Genomic DNA, 8,191 nt, shown 5'->3' with positions numbered 1-8,191 from the left:
TAAGATGTATACTAAAAAAATTAGGGCATAGAGTCGTGAATATTTAAAAGATCAAGGTGTCGAATCTTGGATCTTTGGAGTAGATTAAGGCACAGAGTCCTAAATATACTAAACAACAAAGATGCATGTGATAGGTATGTGGAATCCCTATGCTTTGGAAGAAAAATACCACTCATGGGTAGCTCAAGGATGAGTTTCCTTAATAAAATCTCATTTCAGACAATTCTGGAGTGACATTCTAAAAATAGTAAATCACCTTGCCTCAATTCATAATCAAGTGTATTCGAAGGAACGTCACTTAACTTATCACTAATCATTCTCAACAGCTCAATATTGACTTAATCATAAATATTATGAATATTATTATTATCTTTTTATGAGACTATGATATTATTATTAAAAGGGATTATGAGTCACCTTCATCATATCAATCACTTTACACCTCTCTACTTGATGACTCTCATGGCTCCACATAACTCTCTCTCTTAACGATACATTACGAACATGTAATACTCCTCTAAAAGTCACTAAAATCATGTGATAGAAGATTCCTCTTATGCACTTGTTAATGCATATGTTACACTCTCCTTAACGAAGGCATGCATACCACTCCCTAATGGAATGAGTTATGCCCCTCTAAATGGAATATGTTACTTCTTCTCAAGGCATGCATGTTACTCACCCTTTAAGAGAATAATTTGTTTCTCCTCCTATATATTTGTCTCATGTATTCTCAATTGGGCAGAAAAAGAGGTGCATTGTAATACCAAGAATTGGAGAGACTTGAAGAGGATTGTGAAAGGGAGATACTTGGAGAGTAGCCAAATGTTGAAATCAATCTGAAACTCCTAAGATAAATTGCTAAATAGATCTACCTGGTGAAGTTGACCATGATTTGATATGGAATTATGTAGGAACATAACAAAAAATAGAGATATGAACATAAACACAGAGATACAACATAAATACAACTTCATTTCATTAAGATCAAAGAACTGAAATATGCTTACATATAGAATGGAAATAAACTAGCTTGGGCGATGGTAGCTTATCTCTATGAAGAGATGTGGTAGCTTCATGCCTCTCAATTGTGTTACAATTGGAGTCAAACACCTTTTTATTATTGAACAACAAGGGAAAACCCGAACACAAGGAAATGAAATGCCACAAGTTTGTGGGCGTTATTAGGGTTAGTTTGGAAACCAACTTCTTGATGTCGTAAATTGGTCATATAATCTTTATTTGTTGTGTATGATACCTTTTGGAAATATCTCTCCAATTTCTGTAGTATTTTCTGCAGGCCCCTACCAATGGCTATGGGACTTTTTTGGACCTCAATAAAACATCATTTATGGGGTCAAAACAGCCCTGAAAGTTTAGGACGTGAAATACTGCTAAAAATAGTAAATGTTGCTATAATCAAGGAAACTGACAAAACCAACTTGAGGTCTAGGTGGAATAGGTGGTTGGCCAACAATATCCACCTAGGTGATTCCTCCCCCATTTGGAATCAATGGTCCCCATTGCGTGTAGAGCCTCCATGACGTGAGGAAAGTTTTGTTGAACCTAGTCCCTTGTGAACCACTTGCCTTGGTGAAAGAGTTGACCTACTTAGACAAATTGATATAGTTGGATACTCTACTGGAATATTTTTTAATATGTGTTTCCATGATCCTATTAGTTGTGGCATGCTCAATGCAGCTTGGGTTGAGCTTTGTTGGACCCTAATTTTGACCTTTTTCACCATGAACATTCCACCATTCTATCATCCCTTACTTTCAATCATATTTTTAATATTTTGGCCTCTTTTTGAACATTAAGATAAAATAATTGTGTCTCTTAATTTTTAGAATTGTTAGTAAAAATTAGGTATTACAATTATTTTTGGCAGAAACATAATTTCTCGTAATGGCTCCGTTGAATTCGTATGTGCAAGACGCTTGGGAAAAAACTAAACAAAGATTAAAGAAGTACATTAACTAAGGATTGGTAGACCCTTGTTTTCATACTCCAAACAAATAAGAACAAACCTGGTCAAAGTTGGTCAAACTTGACCAATCATTGAGAAAATCCCTTGATATAGAGGCAATTTTGTGATTTTGTGGAATCTTCCTAGATTTTGTGCAACGAAGGTATGATTTCGACCCTATTAGGTGGAATAGGGATCTTTATCATTGTTACAACCATTATAACTAATTTAGTTATACTTTTAGCCTATTTAAGCACAATTATTCAACAACTATGACGATATATTATTAGCATTGTGATTACTCTCTTTTAGATTACATTTTAAGACTTTCTCTATATTTCTTATGCTTCATTAATGCGGGATTGGAATGATGAATTATTGTAACTGATTGTTGTTATGCAGCTAGCTCACAAAATAGAAGAAAAAATAGATCAACGACTTCAAAATCAACCTCTTAGAGGGGGCAACCCCCTTTACGTTACACAAATGAACAATTCTTGGATGATACAAATGACAAAACCTCCTTTCTATATATAGGAGTCTAAAGGGTTACAATATAATCAAATCCGACATAACAATAATAATATAAGGGCACAACAATACCAATAGTGGGCTTCTATGGGGCACACTAATAACAATATGGGAACAAAAGGGGCACAACAATAATAATAAGGGGTACAATGACAATAGTAATGGGGGAATCACTATAATTATAGGGACCTAACATGTCCCTCTCCTCTAAAAAATTGTTGTCCTCAATGGTTGAGTAGTTCTGGATGCTTCTAGATAAAATTATCATCCTCCCATGAGGAATCTTTAGCGTGTAAGTTCTTTCACTTGATGAGATACTCTAAAATTGATCGATTTCTTAGCTATCATGTTCTTGTTTCTGTGAGTGATTCAAGTTCCCATATGATTTTTCCTTCATCATCATGTTTTAGCAATATTGTTTGAATTGGGAGCTTTTCACCTATAACCTCCTTTAAGCATGAAACATGGAAAACTTGGTGCACAGGGGAAGCTACAGGAAGCTCATATTTGTATGCCATAGTACCAATCTTTTGCAACACCTTGTAGGGACATTAATACTTTGGTGATAATTTATTATCCTTCATAGCTTTCTTGAGGGACATTTGTTTATATGGTTGTGGCCATACAAATACCTAGTCACCTATATGAAAACTTCTTTCACTGTGATGTTGATGTACCTGTTGTTTCGTTATATTCTTCGCCAAAGTGAGGTTATAATTTTTGAGTTGGAGAAGTTGTTGTTGATGCTCAATGCGATATTCCACTACTTGAATCTTAGAATTTCCTCTTAAATATGATGTGATCGTTGGTGGATGATATCCAGAAAGTTCCATAAATGGGTTCATTTTCGTTGCAGTAAGGAAGGAAGTGTTATACCACCATTCATCTAGAGGCACCCATTTGACCCATTGTGTCTATTTATTAGATACAAAGAAAATAACATATCCTTCCAAACATTTGTTTAGTATATCATTTTTCCCATCAAATTGAAGATGATAAGATGAGCTATGAGCTAACTAAGTACCTAGACAAGAAAATAATTATTTCCAAAAAATTCAAATTAAAATGGGATCTCTATCACTTACAATAATCTTTGGGTTTACATGTAGCTTTTGAATTGTTTCCATAAATGGAGTAGAAACTGTATTAGCTATAAATGTATGAGGCAATGCACAAAATTGTGCATACTTGGAAAATCTATCAACTGTGGAGCGATAAAAAGGTGTCTTGTGAACTCCTAATTACCTCACATTAATTATCAACCCAGGGACGACTTTTTATTTCAAGAGTGTACTCTGTCTGAGGCTGCTACTTACTTAAGAGTAATGTTGTGCAGTATAGTGCTTAAAACCCAAAAGTAGATGAATGCTTAAAAAAATAAATCTAATTGAAACAACAAGAAACTGAAAATGTCTTAAACTAACTCATTCATTCAAACAACCATCAATCGAGGATATAGTAGCAATAGCTCATTCCTCTAGAAATTGATGAAGGAAAAGGAATTAGAGTATGGATCATGGATCTGGGAGCATAATAGCGTCTGCTGTGTCTCACGACAGCCTTGACCCTCCTCCCACACTAAAGCAAAAAATGCAAGGAAAAGGAATGGCAAAAAGCAGCATGAAACGAAATGGAAAGCAGTAAATGAAACAACAATTAAAAGAACTAAATCTCGCGAGTTAAAACTGAACTCTCATTCCGCAATCAAATAACAATCGGCAAAAGCAATTCCAATGAACTTTACTTTATGAGACGATATTTACAAATGAATTATGGAACAGCAATAATCAAATGAAACAACAGCAATCAAATGGAACAACAATCCTTAATGAATTACAAAATAACAACTATCACCCATATGTACATGATTTACATTAATATAGCAATCTGAAAGTATTGAATGATATAACTATATTTTTGAACGAAGGAACATTGTCCTCAAGCCTCACAAATACTATTTCACATTGATCGGATAACAGTAACATTCATACCAACGTTCCGCTACGGAAATAGCTGAGAAATGCAATTCGAATAGATCCACTTATACAATGCAGAGACATGAGAGAAAGAACTCCTTCAGATATCAATTATAATGAGGCATAGTATATCACATATAAAGAATGTATCAGATTACTTAATAACAGAAATGAACAAACCACACGCAATTTACCATATAATACAACAGCGGCAAGTGTCCGTTGGAGCCGGGCCCGTAGCTTCCAATGGCACCGCCGTAAATTATTTCAGATGTAGGGAGAAAGTAAATGCCAAGCCTTTTATATTAACGCATCAATGATAATACAGCAACACTAATTCCCAAAGAGATTCGATCGTCTGAGTTCTGAAACTTAGAATTACAAAAACAGTCCTCTCCCCCGTCTCTGATCTTGGGTTTCATTTAAATAGAGAAATATCAGAGCATGGATAATTACAAAATGATTTGTTTTACAGAATTGGATGGATCCTAACCAATTGATCAACCAGATCAAGGCGAATTTTGGCTTTGCAGTTAAGATTTGGAGGGCGGCCGCAACAGCAAATCTCAGAAAATCGTGCTCAAAGAACCCTGCGTTTCTCCCTGTACAAGCCGAATTTGGGCAAACTGTTCTTCAAGAAGATAATTGGGCCCGTTCTGGACAAAACCCATGTTCCGGATTTTCCAAATTCGTCTTCATTTGCTTAGAATCTTAACCGCAAAACTGTCACTCCTTAAACCAACGAATTTCTGAGTTGGCTGATTTAAAAATCAAATCTTCAATCTGGAAGTTACTTTGGAGGCTAAGAATGGCGAATGATGTTACAACCAACTTATTATAACTATCATTGATAAATTAATGCATAATAATCAATTTATTAAAAATAAAAGAGAATAAATAACATTCATCCATGAGAGCATAAATTATTTATCAAATGGATCTAAATGATAAATTATAATAAATGACATGATGAAGAATGGTGGAAATGGGTGGAATAAACGTTCACAAGTGACAATAATCATGGCATATTAACGACCCTACACACCCCCACACTCAATATGTTGCATGTCCTCATGCAACGAAAACTGAATATATTGCACGTCCTCATGCAACCCAAAGACAAAAACCATGTGTTAACCAAGCAATAAAAAATTGAGAATAAATGAATGCTTCCTTAATTAATGAATATTCAATTTTAGTAATCTTGATGAAGGCATACCAATTTTTACATTGACATTCAATTATATGTATATATGAAGTTGCAACAAAATATGATATATGTAACAGCAAACTCCATGAACCATTTTCTCAAAAACTACAAACCAGCTTTTGTTGAAATTTGGCAAGTAAATTTATAATATATGGATGCCTTTATGATCCAAAAATCAGATTGTTTTGATGCATGGATCATGAGATATAAACAAAATGGCTGTAGGTGAGAGTGCATGATTTCCGAAATTTTATGAACCACTATTTCTTGAAATTGTGTGGGTTTGTATTAATGATAGGTATGTGTTTTCCAAAAATTACAAGAATTGGGTTCATAGTTGTTAAAAATATGTGGAAATCAATTTCTACACTGAAATTGTATGACTGAAATTGCATGCCTTAAATGAGAAAGAAAATAGGAAACATCCATCATGCGTAGCGATTCCTCCCCCTCTCTGAAAAATTAACATGTCCTCATGCGATGCGAGAAAACAAATAGAGGGGGTTGCTACCAGCTGTTGAATTCTGTGCTTGGTGTAAAACAACATGAAAGGGAGGTGTTGAGAGTGAATAAGAATAGCAATGGATGATAAAGAATATGAATGGCGTGGTGATAAGAAAGAAATGAATGAAATGAACACTCCCCCATACTCGAAAATGATATGCTGCTGAAAAAGGGAAAGTGGTAAAGATGTGGAATGAAAGATGACAAATAATGCTCAAAATGGATTGTCATTAGATTCTCCTAAATTTATAATAAATTAGAAAACTATGCAATTTTACCTCAAGTTTTACCTCCAAAAATGTGGAATGACATATAAATACTGGCAGTTGTTGAAGCTGATGTAGGCAGAGTTGGTGCTGAAAGCGATGCAAAAAGGTAGAATCCAGGGAAGCACATAATGTCTGAAAAATTGTTCATGTTCGCAAGTTGCTCGAGCCGCGTCTGTTAGTTGCAATAGTGCGGTCATGCTGTGAATAGAATTTTCCCATACTTGTTGTTCTCCTGTAAACAAAGCACTATTTTGCATACAATGTGCTTGAATCCATAGTGTTAGCTTTGAATAGCAACAGAGAAAATGCATGCAAAATTGCAATTAAAAAAACTTATGTATACATGCAATACTACTATGTTGTCAAATCAACAAGGTATGGCAAAGTGTAGTAATCATATCGCATGCAACCCCATAATGCATACATTCCCCCTCCAATTGGAAAATGGGTCCCATAACCATAAAGCATATGAGAGGGGTGGTGCGGACGGCAAGGCAATGGAATGAACAATATATCAGTAAGGGAGGCAGAGTACACTTATGAAGGATAGGACGGTGAAAATTATGGTTATGTTGAGAGCAAAGTGTGTAAAGATAGTTATGAATAAGAGATAGGACGCTTTGGATTGATGATAGTTTATACAAAACGAAAAAGGACAACAATATGCTAAAAAGATGCTTTGCTGACAGTATTCTAGCTGAAAATGATGTGATTGATCATAAAACACTTTCTCATGCATAAAGGTTCAAACAGGGAAAAAGTTAAGGAAATAACTTCTCTGATAAAAAGAAAATAAGAAAAGGGTATTATAATAATAATTGACGAAAAGATATAACTTCAATACCATAAGCAGAGCCGCTGCTGCCAGCAGGCGTCCATAGCCTCGGCAGGGTTGCTTTTTAACCCATATGAGCCAGGATCCTCAATTTATAAATGGAGAGTTTTAGTGCTGTTCTACAGAAGAGATCAGTGTGCTGGCGTGGTAACCAGACAACCACACTGCCATTCACTAGGAGGTAGCAAAAGTGATCAGGCCGGCTCGTGATGAGACCTCCTGTTCCAAGGATAATTTGGCTATCCAATGGATCATAACCCCGGTGTGGTGGCCATAATGGGAATGTCACTTTGTTACAGCCTTATGAACATGGTAGGCTGGCTCGTAATGAGACACCCTATCCTCCATCTGCGAACAAAATTTTGTTGTTATTTCACATTTTTATGATAAAAAGAGGGAGGCTCAGTACTCCTTAAGAGCAGGGATGGCAGAAGAAGTTGAACATGTCAATATAAAAAAATATACCCATAATCTCATTTATTACAGATAGAGAAGATTATAACCAGGAAGGGTGGAACCAGCATGGTATTAAGATGCTCAATCAGTATCATGTACAACAAAGAACAATGCAGTAAAGGAATATATAAATAATTGTGTCCCTTTTAAAAAGAATCTATCATCAAGGAGCTGTCATTTTAAAGATCATAACGTGAATAATATTAACTTTGCTTCAAAAGAATCCATAATTCTTGTCCTCATAAAAGTAGTGTACTTCATGTCATGAAACAGAATCAGGAGAATGTGGTTGAGCTGAACTATGAATAATCCTACAAGAGAAAGGAAAGGGTTGCCCTCAAAAATATTCCCAAAGTGTTGCTCTTTTGAATGAACAGCAAAAACACTCAAAAAGTGGTGTTCCGTGTAGGGAACATCAAAGAAAATGCACACCAAAAAACA

Source organism: Pinus tabuliformis, chromosome 4_1 (assembly GCF_031772625.1).
Source record: "Pinus tabuliformis cultivar Carrire ecotype Pingquan chromosome 4_1, CPIR1, whole genome shotgun sequence".
Classification (NCBI taxonomy): Eukaryota; Viridiplantae; Streptophyta; class Pinopsida; order Pinales; family Pinaceae; genus Pinus; species Pinus tabuliformis.
This window is presented reverse-complemented; position numbering follows the sequence as displayed.